The 20,080-nt window shown below is 36.7% G+C and overlaps 1 protein-coding gene across 2 annotated transcripts in view; it reads left to right on the forward strand.

Annotated features, from left to right (window-relative positions):
* LOC131682974 (tRNA-dihydrouridine(16/17) synthase [NAD(P)(+)]-like) overlaps positions 1-20,080 on the forward strand; it is a 310,819-nt gene that overhangs the window by 205,407 nt on the left and 85,332 nt on the right. For both annotated transcript variants that reach the window (XM_058964803.1, XM_058964804.1), the window contains one exon: positions 13,717-13,752. The gene's annotated coding sequence lies outside the window, so the exon portion shown is untranslated. The remainder of the gene's footprint in view (positions 1-13,716; positions 13,753-20,080) is intronic.

Below are 20,080 nucleotides of genomic sequence, written 5' to 3' on the forward strand. Positions count from 1 at the left end.
TACCTGCGGTTTGAAATCTATAATTTTTGCACTACTTGAACTTATAATGCGAAAGTCTATCGATCTAAGTGTGTATAGAAGAGGCAATTTCCTTTGTATGAGGAGCATAGTATTCTTACACCAAACAGTTCTCAATTGGCTTACGGAAAAGGGTGTAGATTTCGTTGAGAAAACATCAATCCAGCAAATTGTCCTCAGCTTCGACCCATCGAATGTAACTGGGCGACTGCGAAGAGTATCTTCAAATAAACTAGTATAACAGCTGGAAATACGCAGGAGATAAAAAAAAATTGGGCTGATGCGTCCAAAAAATCATTGTATTGGGTAATATATCACATAAAAGAGCCCATCTGATGCACCGGATCCCCTAAAATATTGGGATGATTAGAAATTTTCATCCTCCTCTAGTTCAACCAAAACAGCCGATGCAAACCTTGATTCCCATTCATCGAGCGAACCAAAATTTAATTCCTCAACCACCGCTCGCTATTATTACACCAGTAGAGTAATTTATCCGACCCAAACCGTGTACTGGCCCCACTTCATTGTGTCATAAATCACCGCCGGAACAACCGCATCCGTTCCACTCTTTCTCGTTGCGCCGGGCATGAATTTTCAGATTGCCTATATGTACATAGTTGGTATTTTTTCGCTTTTTGATTGTATGCAGATCCCTTTTTTGCCGTATATGCTGTTGCTTCCGTATTGTTCGACCTTTGGTGTCATCCTACAATGTGATCCTTTGCAGCGCACGGCAATTGTATACGTTTGGAATCCGGCGATGGATCACACCACCGCCATGGAAATGTTCCATTTGGGATTCGTTTTTTTAATTTGCAAGTTTGACCGTTTTTTTGAAGCGGTGGCCTTTTTTGTTTCTGTTCAACAGTTGAGGCAAGCGAAGGTACCTCAGTTGGCCCATGGGAGCTGTGCCGTTCTATACTAGTAGGACCGTCCATTTACATTATACATAGTTATTTTGATCCGAATTTTTTATGACCAATTTATATATAACTTCTTCTCGGATCAACAGAATAGTCTTATATTCTCTAGACAATAGAAGATATTACTCAAAATGAAACAATTATGAACACGTGGAATGAAGGCCTAATCTATTTTAACGTTTTTTTTTATTTAATGCAAATATCGAACATAACATTCCACTCAGACTAAACAATGCGTATTTTCTTCGCATATTCAACGTAACTTAGATCAGGACCCTAGTTGGTAAAATAAAACCTAAACGAACAAAGCAAACATAGTTGGTCTAGTCCAAGATAAGTTAATTCGATGGGTCACCCGACGAGTGCGTAATTTCTTAGAATTCCCTCAAATCAATTACAGTTGCATTCGAAGCGAATTGCACAATTTTAAAAAAATAGTAAAAGTAAATCTACCACATAGTTTTTCAATACAATATGAACAGAAATAGTCTAATCACACAGGTGGCAAGGGGCGCGAATACTGCATTTGTAAGATAGCAAATAACCCAAATATGGAATTGTATACGTTTCAATTAATTTCTTCAGCTGGTTTTCCAAGGGCCTGAGTACTTCAAGGGGGCCTTCTGTTAAAATACAATTTCGGGTAACCATATTCCGACACAGCTCAAAACTACGGATCAGTCCCTGCCTTTAGACAGGCTATCATTTCCCCAGAACCAATCCATTCAAATTTACACAAAAGATCCTTGTAATAACAACTGCCTTGCACCTACAGCCAGAAGTTCCCATTACATCAAATATCGCACAGGTGTCAACCATATGCCACCGGTGCAAAACGTTTTCCCTTCAAATTTGCCGCCTTACCTGTCGACACTTGAAGGTTTTCGCACCTTTCACCCTACTGTTCTTCCGTTGTTACCAGCAGCACACCACTGCCACCGGAACTCTTATGCATACATTTCCGCCAAGCAGTCTCTCTCTCTCGTCATCGTTTGCGTCTGTGTCATCGCAAGCCTCTTCAAGAACGATCGAAGCGCAATTTGCTATGAACAAAAGACAGCCCAACTCCGCCCTTCCTTCCGGCCAGCGAGCGGAGTAAGCTCGGCAACGTGAATCAAGTTCTACACTATGTCTGGTTTGATGTGCTTCTTCAAGGTTCAGAAGCTTGTGAATGCTGCTTATTCGCAACTGCTTTCCCCTCCACTTCTAGCCGAGGCGGAAAATTTCACATCGGATCAAGCAAGGATAGAAGTTTTCCGAAAGTCAAAAGAAGGCGTGTTTTTCTCTTTGATTGGGGAAATAAATTTGCGACTGTATCAAAGTTTCCCACATTGGTTATGCGAATTACGCTCAGCCAAACCGAGCAAACGTACATGCAGAGATACATAACAATCTTTGTTCAACTTCCTATTCTCGGATCATCAAACGATTGCTTCTTTATCTGTTTTTTTCTGGCAACTCGACAAATTTTCGATTTTCATATGCTTTCGAGAATTTTTCGGGCAAGTATTTTACTCAAACAGTGTTTACCGCCCGCCCCCCACTCCGAAAATTTTTAAACATGGATTCAAGAAAAAACACGATTTCCAGTGACTCTTTAAAAAATTGTATCTCCTTTGGTCAAACCAACTGATGAGACTATGTTGAAGAAGATTTCTATTTCCAACCACCAGGTCACATCACTCAGTTTCATTTAAATTGTGTATGTTGTCTGAAGAACAAAAGAAACTATTATTTAAGTTCTTGACGTGATGATCTGTCGAGATGAGTGAATCGCAGAAGCAAGATTAGTGCTCCGGCCAAATACGGTGGCCATTGACTTCCGGACTTTCAGCATAAGACCGAACATTCGTGAAACATTTGCTGAAGGTAAAAATGTTGACCATGTCAGGCATATCAAGAATAAATTAATACGTGCCAGCTCTGTGAAAAGACGGCACATCGCGGGCTACCCTTCTCAGAAATTCGCTGAGGATAGCTCATATAAGGAAATAAATTACAGTACACAGTCTGCAACCCAAAATTTGTGCAGCTGTCCAGATAATACAGACAACTGTAAAAGCTGCGTCAAGTACCTCAAAATCAACAGCCAGTACCTTCAGTGATGAAGCCCACACCCGTGACCCGTACGTGCACGGAGCATAGAAGAACATCTGATCGTGAACATGAAGGTAGCAAACACGATGAAGATACGGAAGTGTCCAATGATGAGACAGAAATGAACGAACTCCAAGACGCAGTTGGTGAGAGAAAAAAGTTAGGTTATTCGCTCGCACGAGATCTGCCGGAGAAACATTACCATTCGTTTTACTATTTTGATTATTTTTGTCATCTAAATATATAAAAGATACAAACTCCATTTACCTAAAGCATTTACCCGAGTCAAATAAACGAATTTCATAATGAATAAGTAGAAGAAATTGTATAGAAAACTTAGTACTAAAACATTTAAAAAAATGAGCCCTTTATCGCCAGTGATTGTCACGTTTATAAAAACTAGGATATACTGCCAGATGTTAACCAGAATAAAGGTTATTATTTAATGGACATGTTTTCTAATTGAACCTAATTTGAATTTCTGTATTAAATAAATACACTGTACTATTAGTATAAACACCAAAAAAATAATTTACTGAAAACAATACAGCCGAGAAAACAGTTTTTGTTTTCGCGTCATTTTAACGCAATAGCATTTTTGCATGCACCTCTTTTCTCTTTTGAGAAATCTTTAACTCTATGTGCGGGATTGGGTATCGAACACAGGTGAGCGCTTACAAGACACTCGATTTAACAACTACACTTCTTCCGCCGCTTATAGCATTTTGTTTATACTTAATTTCGCTTTTATGAGAGCAATGCGTTTCGTACTAAAACATCCGAAAAATTTTGAATTTAATGTTGCAACCAGCACTAGCATTTTAGTCGCTTTTGATGACTACCAATGAATGTCGCATGTAAATTTGAAAACGGTGCAACGATACAGCAAACAGACATCAATAGACAATATGTATTGCTTTGTCTTCTATTGCCTTGGTTGTGATAATGCGTTGTTTTATAATGTGCAATTGTGATAGAGTGATATATTGTGCATTACCGTATTCGCTGTAAATATTTGGATACATGAAATCATGTAAAGGGTGTCCCACATCAAATTTCTTTGCGGAAAAAAACGTTGTAGAAAATAATCAATTGGGTATTTTCTCTTGAAAATTTGGGAAGAAGTAGTTTAGAGTGTATTGTTTATACTGTATTTTTATCGCTGTCAGTTATTTGAAGATTGGAAAAAGCACCTGGAAAATCATCAATTTACTCATCGGGCATCGGAAAACAACTTGGAATCGTGCAGTCAACGGTGAGCCGTGTAATTAAACGTCTTTACCAAACTCTGAACATCTAGCGGAAAGAGAAATGCGGTCAGAATGGATGTTCTTTTAGTGATCAGGATCACAAGCGTGTAGTGTTTAAGCAGAATCCCAAAGCTTCGGTTAGGGATGTGGCCAAAAAGTTCAATCTGTTCAAGTCTTTTGTTCAGAGAGCCAAGCACCGGAAGAAACTGCACACGCTTAAGTGCAGAAGGCTCCAAATCCACAGTATTTTAAAACGTCGTATTCGTGTTCAAAATTAATAGCGTCTAAACCGTTAACATTAGAAGTATAGTTTGTTCGGAGAAGTTGTTGTTCTTATGAGTGCGCATCCACAGGTGTATACCGTTCAGTGATTAATTCACCTGTAAGTGGTATACGAAATTTATTTTCCGAACTAATTAAGATAGAGACTTTGTGTCTTCAGCAAAGTTGTAGCAAATGTTACTACAAAAGAAATTGCTGAAGGCACCATATATCTAGCTTTAATAGTTTACAAGTTATGGAACATATTATATGGAAGACCCCTTAAAATTAGTTTTTAGTAGTAGTAACATTTGCTACAACTTTGCTGAAGACACAAAGTTTCTATCTTAATTAGTTCGGAAAATAAATTTCGTATATCACTTATAGGTGAATAACGGTATACTCCTGTGGATGCATTATCATAAGAACAACAACTTCTCCCAACTAACTATACTTCTTAAGTTAACGGTTTAGACGCTAATAATTTTGAGCACGAAAACGACGTTTTAAAATACTGTGAAATCGTGACGAACGAAAAAATACGGTGGAAGCAACACAGGGGCCCTACGATCTTTTGACCGGATCTAGCTTCGTGTCACTATTCAAATATTGTCCTGGAGTGCTAGGAAGCCGACGCGGTACCCAAGGACATGGCGCTACCTGGGAAATGTAATCAACACACTTTGCCTGATGCGGTGAAAATCTCAAGTGAGAACTTCTGTCAGGTTAAGCTCCATTTGCACTTTTATGGCGATTTTGCTTGAACCTGAAACTGAGTCAGGTTCTAACCCCAACCGCAGTCAGTTCATACATTTTGACAGTAACTGCTGGGTTAGAAACTGACTCAGTTTCGCCTCAAACAAAAACCACATTAGTAATTGATTTACTTCCCGAATAGCTGGTTTTATTTCGAAAACTTAATAACACCACAATTCCCCTGCAGTTGAGCTAATTGTGTCTGTAGTTCGACACTCATCTCTATTTCACGGAGTAGGTAGAGTCAAGGATATTGTGTTGAACTTTGTGTGTAGTGGATAGCAACAAAGGGGTAGGTATATACAACTTACTTTGCTAATACTTACGGAACGATTTTTAGTTTACGCTTTGAGCTAGATGGGGAGGTAGACTAAACCAACAGTTAACAGTTATTTAATAGAGAATTCATAACAAAGAATTCGAACCAACTCTCTTTAAAATTTCGGGAACAAATACAGAGAGAAAATATCGATGCCGTGTATGTCAATTTTGGTACTGAGCTGGCCAGTGGCCATCAACTCGAGAGGTCGCTTTAAATTATTAATTGACGGATTTCGCGCTCAATCGTATTCAGAGTTGGCAGCACCCTCTCAGATTTTAATGAAACTTTCTGTACATGAAGACTTTGTCACAAAAAGCCACTTTGCATACTTTGTTTTTCCAAAAATGATCTAGACTGTCTTTTGAAAAGGGCCAAACTTTTATTACCAATTCTTTTTCAAATAGCTGTTGTCTAAAAATGACAAATCTTACAAAAATGTTGTAGGAGTGGTTTTCACAAAATTAGTCAAATTTTCGAATAAAAATATTGAAAAAAATCTTCATTGACTCCTACACTAAAAAAATCGATTTTAAAAAGTCGATTTACAACAAAAATACCAAGATAGATAATTATGTTCCCTACCTACCGTCAAAAATTCAAGTTGGGCACTTTCAAGGAAAAAAAGTTATTTGAAAATGAAAAAAAACTTTTCCTTGTCCAAACTGAATTTTTTTCTTCAGTGTATTTCTATAGAAAACTAAACCAATGAAAGTCATAATCATCTCAGAATCCAATAAAACTTAGTTTTTGAGAAGATACTGTTAAATTTAGCAACTAAGCATACTTTTATTAAGGGGTTAATACTTTTTCATTTTTCCTAAAATCGAATTTTTTTATTACTTTATCTGAAAGTAAAACTCCTTGAGAATGTTTTCTCAAATTTTTATAGAGATCCGAGAAATAGATCGAAAGTTACAGCGCTTCCAAGCGCGCTTCGTCTACCAAGAGCAGCAGTAATTTCGTCGCTGTTGTGCTATCTTATGACAAACGCCATTTTGGGGTGAACTGAGTTAGATATGCCACATTACTTCTTTGAAAAATCTCTACAAAGTGGCATTTTCAGAATTTTGAAATTCTACTTGGTTACTTAGATATAGTGAGAAACATGATGATAAATTGTTAGTTTTTTGCTTCAAATCACTGTATCTAGAGATTTGCTCAAGTTATATTCAAGTTTTAGATGTTTTCATGTGTGAAAATGTCTGAGGAACCAAATGGCATAACCATTTCAACAGAAAATTACACGAGTTGTGAGAAAAACACAGTTTTAGTTTTAAACTGGAAATAAAGCATATTTGGCAACACTGTAATCAAAAATAACAATTTTTTATAGATTCCCTGACTCATTTCCTTCGAAATGCATTTCACCGATTGTTTATAGACCATATGAACGCAAAGATATGAATAAAAGTAAAAAATGGTTATTTTTTTCTATGGAAAATTTTCCATGCACGATTATGACACGTCATACAAATTTTGTCATCAATACACGCCTATGACACGTATGAGTGCGACTTTTGTTTACATTCATAGTAAAAACTCGCAACATAGTCAACCGATCTTCATAATATTTGAGAGATTAATGCAGAATAGATAGAAGCATCAATTGTCTTCTTTGGATTGTTTATACCATTTATAAGTTTCAAGATATTCAATCTCAAACTTTAAAAATCGTTTTTCTCGAAATGTGCTAAATGGCGCTTGTCATAAGATAGCACAACAGCGACGATTTGAAATTTTAAACTCGATTATCTCGAAATGTCTGCTTACTAAAAATGGTTTTTCCATTTTTTTTGGTAATTTGAAATTTTAAACTCGATTATCTCGAAATGTCGTCTTACTAAAAATGGTTTTTCCGTGCTCACGATTGCCGAAAAACTACTCCATCAATTTTCTTAAATTTTTTTTTCAATTGATCGTAATTAATTTTTCTCGTACTATAACGATTCTTTTTTTATTCATAAATTTTTGTTTCATGGATATGAATTTTTAATAAAATTTTTAGAGCTCAAAGCAGCGATTCTTTTTTACTAAAAACGTTCTCGAATGCAGGAAAAAAATATTATTTATTCAACTAATCGTTAAGGTACGAGGAATACTCATATAATAATTTAATTTTTTGAATTTTAGGATGTTAGATGATCTATTGGTCTTCAATCGTGATCACCGCAAACCTCTTAAATAAAAAAGGATTTCGGGGAAAAAGCCATAACTCCGCCAATTATTAATTTATTTTTGTAAACTTATGCTACTTTATTTCAATAAAAATGTACTACCAAAATATTATAAGTTTGATGTAATGAAATCAATGCTTTATTCCTTTATGTAAATTCAAACTTTCTTGACATTTTTATCACTGAAAGGTATGTAACCCCTTAATCAAGAATCCCATTGAAAAGAGTTTAACAAATATTCTATTATTACTAAGGCCTAAACTGAATTTTTATCGCAATTCGTGTGTTGTTGCTTGCAGGTCATTGTGTTCCTCCGATATTCTTAAATAGAGAAACATTTCTGATTTCAATGTAACTTGGGCCAATCTCAAGATCAAGTGGTTTGGAGCGGGAAACTCAAAGTGTCTCATCACATTTCTCGCTGTGTCTCAGTGGCCAGGCCGAGTTTCACTTATGTTTTGCACGTACGTCCTTATCATAACTAGTAGTTTGCATAATAGTAAATTATTCGTGCGGAAGCCACTGCTTAGAATCGACATTCTATTCACACATCCATCTGCCGTGGAAGTAACACGGTTGCTCATTATTTTCTTATTATTTTTACGTTCCAGTATTAGTAAAAGTCCTCCTCTTAATACGAAACCATTATTTGTGTTCAATTCTAGCTATAGTACCTGACTTGAGAAATGAATTAATTTTACACGAATATATGTTATATAGTGTATGGCATTTTATTTGGACGATTCCGGGAAAAATTAACGACTGATAAAAACTACGAGAATTCGCCGCGCGATTGAAAATTAAACGATATCGATTAAAATATAAGCAATGCTACTTATAGTCGGTTAGCTCTTGTTGCTTATTTCGCCAATCATATTAATACAACAAGGCATAAATTTCCCAGATTCTCGGCGGCCGGCTGCCGAGAGCCGTTTTATATGGCAATGCTATCACCTCGGTTGGTTTATTATCATCAACGCAATTCGTTTAGAGATTTCATAATGTCGCGCGCGGATATTGAGAGCAAAAGAGTCGGCATGTTACAAATTCGTTTATGGAGAAAGCATATAATTAACACGTTTTGATCACGATAATCACACTAAGATACCAGAATAGTAAGATTCAATGAAGTATTAACAATTCCATTACAATGGATATCTCGAGCTAGTAAAGACAATTTCATGACATTCTATTTTATTGTTCTAGAATTGATGAGCTTTGCCGGTCCCCTATCTTTTACAAATATTGCTGAATTAAATATAAGCAACACTCCCGACGGTCGGCTGTCCGGAGTTTGAATTGCATATTTCATACCGAGTTTCCAAATAATAAAACAAACGATAAATCTTAAAAAAAATTCTCTGCAGCCGGCTGCCCAGAGCAATTAACACATGATAAAATTTACGATAGTTGCGTAGATCATATCACTTATCAAGGTGAATCCCGATTTATGTAACTATTTATCCCATCCCACTAACAAAACCACCTTCCCGTGGCAACCGTGGAGATGCGGAGGTATACACGGTCTCCATAACAACGGTTGTTACACTAACATTCCTTCCCTTCCCCGATGACTGTAAGGACGTGGCCGGCGCCGTTATCGACACTTCAAAATGTTGAACTCTCGAAACGTGCACATTGAGAATGGATAGCTACTCCCAGGCCCCATTCGTTGGTTCTCTGTGCAATTTCGCTTGTTCTGGTCAATCACGGAGTAGCAACTACGAATTGTGCGGTCATCATGCTCATGCTTAAACAAATATTCTATTATTACTTTTTTATTTTCTTGTTTTGTGCTGAGGAAGAACCAGAGAAAGAATAACCACCTCAACATTATGTATTGAATTTTACATAATTATTTATTTATTTTTATATATTATATTTGTCTTAAAACTATTGCTTTGGCTTTATTGTACAGCTCTTCGAGTTCTTCTGACGTTTTGTTGTACTGTTCAGTGAATATGTAGCAGAAATTTGTGATATTTATTGTGATTTATCAGTTTGTTCAACTGCCCAGTTATATAACTCTCGGGGAGTTGTTATGGTATTCCCATAGTTAACTAGTGCTAATTTGGGTACTAGTTTAGATACATCGTCTAACTAGACACCCAGTTGGTGCTAGTTACTGACGAGGAGAATCCGAAACACTAAAACAAAAACAAACCTGTTTTAATCCACCTAGCGGTGCAATTGTGCCTTTCTCATTTCTCTAAACTATCGCACGGAGACTTTTTATGTTCAACATAATCGTGGAAATGTCCATTACATTCTTAGTACACTTTGCACTTATACACAATGGCATGCCAGCCACGAACTTGATGAGCTACGTGTCGACGGTGAAACACTTGAAACAAAAAATATCATACTTCATTAGCCTAATCAGCATTAGATCAATGTTATCTGCTTGCTAACTCATTTTGTCATGCGGGGGTGGGTATGTGAGGAGGGCGAAAGTCCCATGAACGAACGACTCCCCAGCTTAAATTGGTATGCTTTGTGATATAGTGGTGGTTTAAAGATGATGGGGTTGAAAGGGAGGGGTATGAGGGCTGGATGGGGTGGTGGTCTGAGGGGTGATTTAAGGAGATTTTTAAAGGAGGGGCGCGAACAGTAGAGGGGGGGGGGGGTGTAACCCCTCTCCGTAAACCATCAACTACGCCCCTGTTAAAATCCAGAAACCCTAAACTATATGAGAAAGGCAAAAATGTGCCAAAATCCAAAAAAGTGAATCGTAGTCAAATTTTTTTTCGAGTTTGCATCAAATCTCGACGTTTCATGCACCTTGAACACATTTAGCATCAAAAATAAAAATTCAGTTTTTAATTTTTCCTATAGTTTATATGAGAAATTTCTGTGTGGCCGCACTCTGAAACCCGTAATTCCGGAACCAGAATACCGATCAATCCAAAATTCAATAGCAGCCGATGGGAAGGTTGCACCTTTCATTTGAGACTAAGTTTGGGCAAATCGGTCCAGCCATCTCTGAGAAAAATGAGTGACATTATTTGACACATACGCACATACATACACACACACACACACATACACACACGCATACACACACACATACATACATACACACACACATACAGACTTTTTCCGATCTCGACGAACTGAGTCGAATGGGATATGACACTCGGCCCTCCGGGCCGGGATTAGGTTGACGTTTTTCAGAGTGATTGCATAACCTTTCTATATGAGAAAGGCAAAAATGTGCCAAAATCCAAAAAAGTGAATCGTAGTCAAATTTTTTTTCGAGTTTGCATCAAATCTCGACGTTTCATGCACCTTGAACACATTTAGCATCAAAAATAAAAATTCAGTTTTTTATTTTTCCTATAGTTTATATGAGAAATTTCTGTGTGGCCGCACTCTGAAACCCGTAATTCCGGAACCAGAATACCGATCAATCCAAAATTCAATAGCAGCCGATGGGAAGGTTGCACCTTTCATTTGAGACTAAGTTTGGGCAAATCGGTCCAGCCATCTCTGAGAAAAATGAGTGACATTATTTGACACATACGCACATACATACACACACACACACATACACACACACATACACACACACATACACACACACATACATACATACACACACACATACAGACTTTTTCCGATCTCGACGAACTGAGTCGAATGGGATATGACACTCGGCCCTCCGGGCCGGGATTAGGTTGACGTTTTTTAGAGTGATTGCATAACCTTTCTATATGAGAAAGGCAAAAACCATACTTTATGTAAGGTATTGTGTCCTTATGCACAAAAAATTTGGTACAGTCCAAAAATTTTCCCATTTGGGAATTTGTATATATTTTCTAATGTTATTGACGACAGGACAACAAGTAACTTGTCGTTAAGAAACCTATGACAGCAGAGAAAGAAATTTTCGAAAAAGTATTGTTGTATCCAACGATTTGCTATGTTTTGGGCGATAAGTGTTCATAACAGTTCATCAAAAATAATCAAACAAAAGTAGGTTTGGCGTCTTTAAACATAATGTTCGCCTTAAAAATGTGGTCATCTTTACAAGGTTAACAGTTAACATATGCTAGGCTAACTAAGGAAGTTTAACTGCAAGACTGATTTGGTAAAATTTAATTACTTTTACATTCTGACGACATTTTTCGAAGAAACACTTTCCTTCACCAAAGCGATCCATAGTAATGCAGAATCAACTTCAGTTTCTTAAGGGATGATCCATAAATGACGTAGCATTTTTTGAGTGATTTTTAACACCCCCCTCCCCCATCGTAGTCACAGTAGTTTTCGTCACAAAATTCCATATACCCCCCCTGATAATTACGTAGCTTGACGGTAACCCTCACCCCCCTCCTTGTCCCCGTAAAAGATTTAAAAAAAAGTCAAAAACGATGTTAGTTAGATGAAACGGGTAAGATTGTTGTGACATCAGGTCAACCCCTATTCCCCTTTAAAAAAGCTACGTAGCATGACATGACCCCCTACCCCCCTGTCGTCACACATCATCACAAAATACAAAACTCCCCCCTCCCCCATATAATGCTACGTCATTTATGGATGGTCCCTAAGTAGAAGTTTGTGACGAGATAATCAGTGGGACACATTCATATTGGAACAACTTGACCAAATGTCTCACATTTGCGCACTTGCGGTCATATTGAGCATATTTATTTAACGCAAAAGGATTTATTTTATTAAATTCTGCATTTCAATTCTAAGCGTTATCTAGTATAATAAAATTGTAGGCATTTGTGCCCTTTGCTTATTGCTTCTGGCTTCGCGCCAAACTAACACTGTTCATTTCGTAGCACGCTCGTTGCCAAATACAGTGGACTGGACCTCTTATTTAGATTGCTTTATCTGACGGCAACATAAAGACGATATCTCTAGCGCTGCATCGAATGTTGGTGTTGTTGAAATCTCTACCATCTGCACATGATCATCGTACACATGTAAACCGACACATCCATTCTCGCTTAACATCTCATTAGATACCATTCTTCTGGCTTGCCCATAGTGCAACATTCATTCCACTGCGCTCTGCACTAGAAAATCCCAACTGTAGCTGCTACGATAACGGCAAAACACTAAGCCATTACAAATTTATAATTTCCCTTCGGAGAGCTTATGCATATCCCCCCCCCCCCCCTGCACACCTCCTTTAGAACAACAAGATAAGAACAAAGGGGTTTCCTAAGGGATCGTCTCGAAGTAAAAGAAAAACGACTTCAAATTTGTCATCATTGCCCCAATCGCCCGACGGGGGGCTAGGCAAGGCTAGGTTTCCCACGCGGGAAAGTGTAAAGTTCATCCACCCGTCTTTTTGCCCGGTCGGTTGCTTGCTTGCCATAGCGGCGGCACTCGTGGGAAAAAAACGGTTACAACTAGAACGAGCAGAAGCTAGCGAAGTGGTTGGAAAAGTCAAGTGGTTGTTCTATTGCAACGTGTTGTGCACAAGTTGAAGCACCTGGCAGGGCTGTCGTCTACCATTATCGTCTGCTCTATCTGCGCTTTTGCATGCGCATGGTATATATACTTACTACTTTTATGATAACTGACGAATAAGTGGGTTTGAATAGGAAACAAAAATGTGAGCATAGGATAAGTGTCATTTACCTTTTTTTTGTGCTCACTATTGTGTGCGGGGGAATTTATGCAGCACTTAAAGATTCATAAATGGGGAAAATTGCGATCAACAGGATGCTGGAATAATGGTGGAGATAATTGCAGTTGAATATGTTTGGGAAACTTTTACCACTGAATGGGACACAAAAATTACTTTCATTAGGGTAGTACGGCATCAAACAAAATTTATAGTCTGTTTTTAGGACTTCGTGTGAACAACGAACCTTGAGCAACCACGTGCAAGTTTCCTAGTTTTCTATCGTTTATTAATTAATTCTAATTACTGTTTTTTATCTCTTTTCTAGTTGGCTTCGATTATCAAACGTTTTCCGATTACCTCGGTAAGTGATCAAAATAATTAAATGTGCGTAGTGTTGAGTTCGCTTGACCTACTGCATAATCATAGTTGGTAATATATACTGTTTGCGGATGATATTATACAAATTTATTGATTGCACCATCACCGTTATCAGGTCGATGCAGTTCCGACAATTGATTGAAACGACTGAGCTGCTGTTAATTTAACAACCGCAAGCCGAAAATCAAATATGCTAATGCACGTGTGCCACAATATACCGCAGAATGCGTGTGGTGTGATTTGTTTCAATTAGTGAAATGCAGCAGATTGTTTTAGGCTATGTATACGGTACTTTCTGCGAAAATCAAACTTTTACTGTTTGAAATCTGGAATATATTTGTGAATTATGCACATATCAGTCACCTTGCATCCCGTGTATATTGCTATCGAACACAACCCTGCTTTAGGAAGCAAAACATAATCTGATTTTTGGCGATTTTTGCAGAAGAGAAGGAATAACCCAGCTTCAGGGCTATTCGGACCTACCTAAGCAAATCGCCTTTTTGGTGATGCGAAAAAAAATACCGGTCAATGGTCCTAATTGTTAGTTTGAAACCTCAGCTACATTTTAATGTCTCTACGTATTTCCATCCTTTTACAAAGGGGTAACTCGGACCTCCTTACGGGGCAATTCAGACCGTCATTTTTTTTAAATTTTTTCTACGTGATATTTTATTTGCCTATGAAATATTTATTAGAGAAACTCCTTAAGAAGCAAAAAATAAATAAATTGCGTTACAAAAACTTAATCTGGTTAGTCACAGCTGTCGATTGCTGCATCGTGTATTTTCTTTGCTATGACGTCTGCAATCGTGTTCGTAGCCGCAAGCCGCTGAACGGCGGTTGATGGAATAGGGGGTCCGAATAGCCCCGTACGCTCATTTCGCGCAAAAGTGGTGAGCTTCTTGAAAATATCTATGTTTTCACCCAAACAAAAAGCATTTCATAAAATAAGAGCCTCAAGCTTTCCAAAACACTTACCTGTTATTTTTTTCACTATTATTCGTTGCCTTAATCACGGTTTTACCATTATAATGATTTTTGTTTTGAGGATGACAAAAAATGAAACACGTTATACCTCTTTTCTAAAAAACACAAAGAATTAGATTCATCTGTTTTTTTTTTCTTATTCATTTCGTTTATTTGATAGGCACAAATGCGTTAGCTTGGCGGTGCCAAATTCTTTTGTTTTTATATTTTGAATATCTTAAAACTAGGAGGTTACAATGTCGAAATATTTTTTTTTAAAAAAAAGAAAAGAAAGTTTACAGCTATCTTAAGACTAGAAATAAGATTCAATATACAAGAGAGGGCCAAAAGATTTTTTTATGAAAAATTTTAAAACAAGGGATTCAGTTTGATATACAAGAGGGGGAGTAATAGTATTTTACGAAATATTTTACTAAACTAACAATTTAGTTTCGTACACAAAAGGGGGAACAAATATTTATGAGAAATTTCACAGATATCTTAAAACTAGGGATACTAGATTCATCTGTTCAATTTAATGTTTTAGAATAGCAGTTCCACGAATATGTAAGATATTCAGAAAGTCTTACGATTTTCTAAGGAATCGAGGGGGTCCGAACTACCCCCACTTTCTTAATAGCCCTGGGTCCTCCTACACATATTTGAAAAGTTCAAATAATATGTAATCGTTTGACAAAAATCACAAAATTGACGAATCAGTAAGCACCCCTGCAGTTGGTGGGTTGCTCGAAGTAAAAGAAACTAACATAATTTCCAATCCATCTTAGTTTTTTTACAAAACAACTAAGCAAAAGCGGAGAAATTCACGTGATTGTTTTTTATTCTTTTCAAAAATGTGTTTTCATAATCAAACTTTTATTTAAACGTGCTAGGACTCTCCCTTATTTGTTTCATGAGTAGCGTGTTTGTGGAAAAATATGATTATTTTCAATTATTTGGTATTTTTTTGTTAATATTATAGGGATTTTAATCTTAGGGTCATTCGCCTCTTTTTCCGGTTCGAGAAATTTCGTTATAAAAATCTAACCATATGTGCGGGGTTCGGAATCGAACCCAGGTGAGCTGTGTATAAGGCAATCGATTTACCAACTACGCTATGCCCGCCCTTCTTATATATGGTAGATAATCATAAAACGGTATGGTGTTGAAGTCTGGATATTTGTTTTGTTTCTGGTTAATTTTTTTTTCTTGCGGGTGGCATTGAACGATTTGCCATAGTGTGTTGATTGTTTACAGAACTAACCTCTAGCGGTTATCGGCAATACACATTATATCTTTCAACAAGCGCTACTGTTCTCCAGTGAATTTAAGAGTTTATAACGTGTATGAGCGCTGTAAAATAACGCGTCAAGCAAGGACTTAAACAGCCAGGCGCCCTTCCCCGAAACCAAATTTAAACATTTTTTTGAGGCGAATGCAAATGAAAATTAGCCGAAGTTTGGGGATGCTAAAATCCTAGATGATGTGATTTAAAAAAATAGGCGGGCATAGCGTATTGCTTTTTACGCAGCTCACCTGTGTTCGATTCCCAAACCCGCACATAGGGTTAGAGATTTTTGCGAAAAGATTTTTCCAACCCGAAAAAGAGGTTAAAACCTCTATAATCAAAAAAATTTAAAAAAATCGAAACGTGGCTTCATTATTTAAAACCAAAGTTTGTGTGGACATTTTTTCTTCACAACAATTTAGTAGAAACCCTAAGCCGCTGGTAATTTTTGGTTTTGTTCTGTTCCGCAGTTCAGTTCGTTTGGAAAATTTGTGAATAAAAAAATCGATGTCCCAGAATGATTTTCAAGAATTGTCCCCAAGTAAATTTTATTTTTCAATGCATTTTCGATTTCTGAGAAAGTTTATTGCACAACATTGCACAATGGTCCAGAATGTGAGTTTAGTAGGAATTTTAACTATTTGCTAAAATTAAATGACTCAGCCTTACAATATCCTGGCAAAGTTGTTGTACTTTGCAACGCTCTTCTTTTTGTTTAAACAGAAGCCAGCGATTTTAGCAATATTTAAAATTGAACTTTTTAATGGTTCAAGATAGAGCTTGACTGTCTTCGATGAAGTTGTAGAGCAACACATTTTGGACAAATTTGCTCTAGCTTTTATACTTTCCATTGCACGAGAAATCCAAATGAGAGCTTTGGGGTGCTCCTTGAAAAAATGGTTTTATTTCTATAACTTTTGTAGGTTTTGTTTTACACTTGAAGATTATTCTAGGGCTCATAATTTTCTTTAAAACCTCAACTACTAAACTCTTTCCGTTTCAAAGTTATGAGTACTTTTATATAAAAAATATAACTTTTTCAAATAGCAATATCTTCGATTAGGGCACTTAACATTAAATACCGTTGCTGTCATATGAAAAAGCATGCTTTGTATTATAGATCACCAAAAATTAAACATACGACATTTTTTTATGTCTTGCAATATTCACTCAAAAAATAGTTAATTTCTAGTAAAAAGTATATATAACTAGAGGTTCGATATGTTGAGACAAAGTTTCCCCTTCAAATTATATGAAAGTATGTCTAAAGTCATCTTAATGAAAAATCAAAACTGCAAAAGTTATATAAAGACAACCCCTATTTTTTTTGGTAAATTTCTTGTAAAATGAAAAATACAAGACAGAGAGCTCCAATGTCTTCGACAATTTTCTGAAGGACAGCGAGACTCTATCTCGAACCATTAAAAAGCTAATTTTTCTATTTAAAAAAAATGGAGCCACCCTACCCACTATTTGAAATAATATAAAATTATTGTAAAGCGCAATATTTTATCATGAAAACGAAACTAATTTTTTTGTATTGAACCGTGAAAGTAATTTAAACGTGTTACAAAGGGTCAATTCATGAAAAACCAAATTTTTAATATAACTTTTTCAGTTTTCATTTTTTTCCCAACCTACCCTTCAGAAGTTTTTGAAGACGAACATTTTCTTCTAAAGCATCAAAACTCTAGCTTCTAATATTAAAAAGATATAAGAACTTAATGTATCAAAAACAGATTTTTTCAAATCAATTTCATGAAATTTTATAAAATATCGTATTCGCCATTGTTTGCTCAATTATAACTTTAATTATGACCTTATTTATAGTTGAAAAAGAATTATTTTTGTTTGCCCCAATGAGTGATATTGTTATTCTAAAGAACCCCTATATTTGGCGAAAACGTGTTCATAACTTTTGAAGGAAAATAGACACGTGGTGCCATGAAACAAATTATTCGCCTTAAAACAATCTTAAAGCTATCGGAAGACTACTTCACTTTTAAATCAATACCGCAAAAGTTATTTGAATAAAACAGTTTTTCTAGAAACGCTAAGAAACACCCTAACCTTCGATTTCAAAATTGTTGTAAAATGAAAAATGTGATAGATAGAGCTTACATGTCTTCAGCAAACTTTTCCAAAATTTGTCGTTCTACAACTTCGCTGAAGGTCGTTTGGCTCTAGCTAGAATCATTAAAAAGTACATTTTTAGATCTTGGTAAAACTAGAACCACCCTAAGTGTAGTTTTAACAAAAAGAAGGGGCTCACAAACTAAGAAAACTTCTCCAAAGACTTTATAAGGCTATGTTGTTTAGTTTCAATAAAATCTCAAAATTCCTGCCAAATTTGCATTCTGGACCACTGTACATTGTATTAGTAGAAATTTCCCATCGACCGCCATTGAATTTTTTTATCGAACCTATTTCCAATAAATAACAGGAATAACAGGGTGATGAGTACAATCACGATTTTAAAGGATAAAATATGAATATGAAAACCTAACTCAATTCACCTAGCAGTAAAATAAATCCGTTTTTATATAACTTGTTATTTTCAGGAATTAACGCAAAATTCACACCCAATTAGAAAAGGGTAGTATGCAGGCTCCAGTCCTTCGCGACAAAAACCTCGGATAAAGTGTAGAAAAAAAATTAAAAAAAAACAACAAATCGAATAAAATGAATAAGATAAATAAAATAAATTAAATGAATAAAATATTAAATTAGTTATTGAATTTGCGTATCGACTTCGTCTCATCAGAATCCGACACTAACTTAGTTAACGGACTAAGCTAGCGCCGGATTGACGCTAACTCCAAAAAACGGAGACACAATTTGTGTTACTGAGCAAACCCCTAGGCAAGCGTGATGTCCCGCAAGAAAAGAAGTCCATTTTAAGCTGATGAGAACTAATGAAATCGTATTCTGATGAGACGAAGTCGAAACGCAAATTCAATAACTAATTTAGTTATAGGTTTTTGGCTCTCCACGCGCAAAGATGGTTTTAAACAATTTTCTCCTTAATCGAGAAAACATAGTTTTTACCAAAACTTTTCTCCGCTAAGGAGAAATATAGCATAGTGAAAAAAAATATTGCGGTTTTGTCATGCGGATTTTCAAAATTTTGCTGGTTTTTAATATGCGGCATTTCAAAGCGATGCGATTATGCAGAGGTATACACGGACCTCATTACAACATTTGTTACCAGGGATGCGAACGGTACCGATAAACTACATATTTTCCGGTATATTTACATTTTCACAAGCCGGATAGCTCGCTACAGCGGCGCATCACTGCTGCTGTTGCCAGAACGGTAGCCAGACCGAGTACAGTTTTCCGTACAGCAGTAAAATACATTTTTGTTTTGCTGCTGTACTGCGACTGCTTGGTGGGAGTGTGTGCAGTAAAGTTTGGCCTCTCGGTTTGTACACTCTTCTCTGCCAATTCAAAGAGAGAGGACCGCACACAACAGCTTTGATGCCGGTCGTGGCGTAAATGAACCGCATTCATTGTCGTTGTTTGTTGTTAAAAATATTAAATAGATTAAAAATATTAAAAAGTGTAATATAAGGAAAGAGAAACTGTACCGCTCGCGTCTGGTGCCTGTACTAGGGGCGGTATTTTTTATCGTGTTACTGCTTTGCACACAGGCTGTCATACAGTGCTGAGCGTCCTGCAGTAGCGAACGGCAGCAGCGTCGAAGAAGAAAGGAGAATGTAGGCAAAAATATTACAGCCGGAGAAAAGGTAGGCATTTTGCATCCTTGTTTGTTACACTAACATTCCTTTCCTTCCCCGACGACTGTAAGGACGTGGCCGGCGCCGTTATTGGCATTTAAAAATATAGAACTCTCGAAACGTGCACATTGAGAATGGATAGCTACTCCCAGGCCCCATTCGTGGATACTCTGTGCAATTTTGCTTGTTCTAGTCAATCACGGAGTAGCAACTACGAATTGTACGGTCATCATGCTCATGCTCATGCATTTCAAAGCGATGCGATTGTTTTATGCGGATTTTAAAGTAATGCAGTTTTTGATGCGATACGTATC

This window comes from Topomyia yanbarensis, chromosome 2 (assembly GCF_030247195.1).
Source record: "Topomyia yanbarensis strain Yona2022 chromosome 2, ASM3024719v1, whole genome shotgun sequence".
NCBI lineage: Eukaryota > Metazoa > Arthropoda > Insecta > Diptera > Culicidae > Topomyia > Topomyia yanbarensis.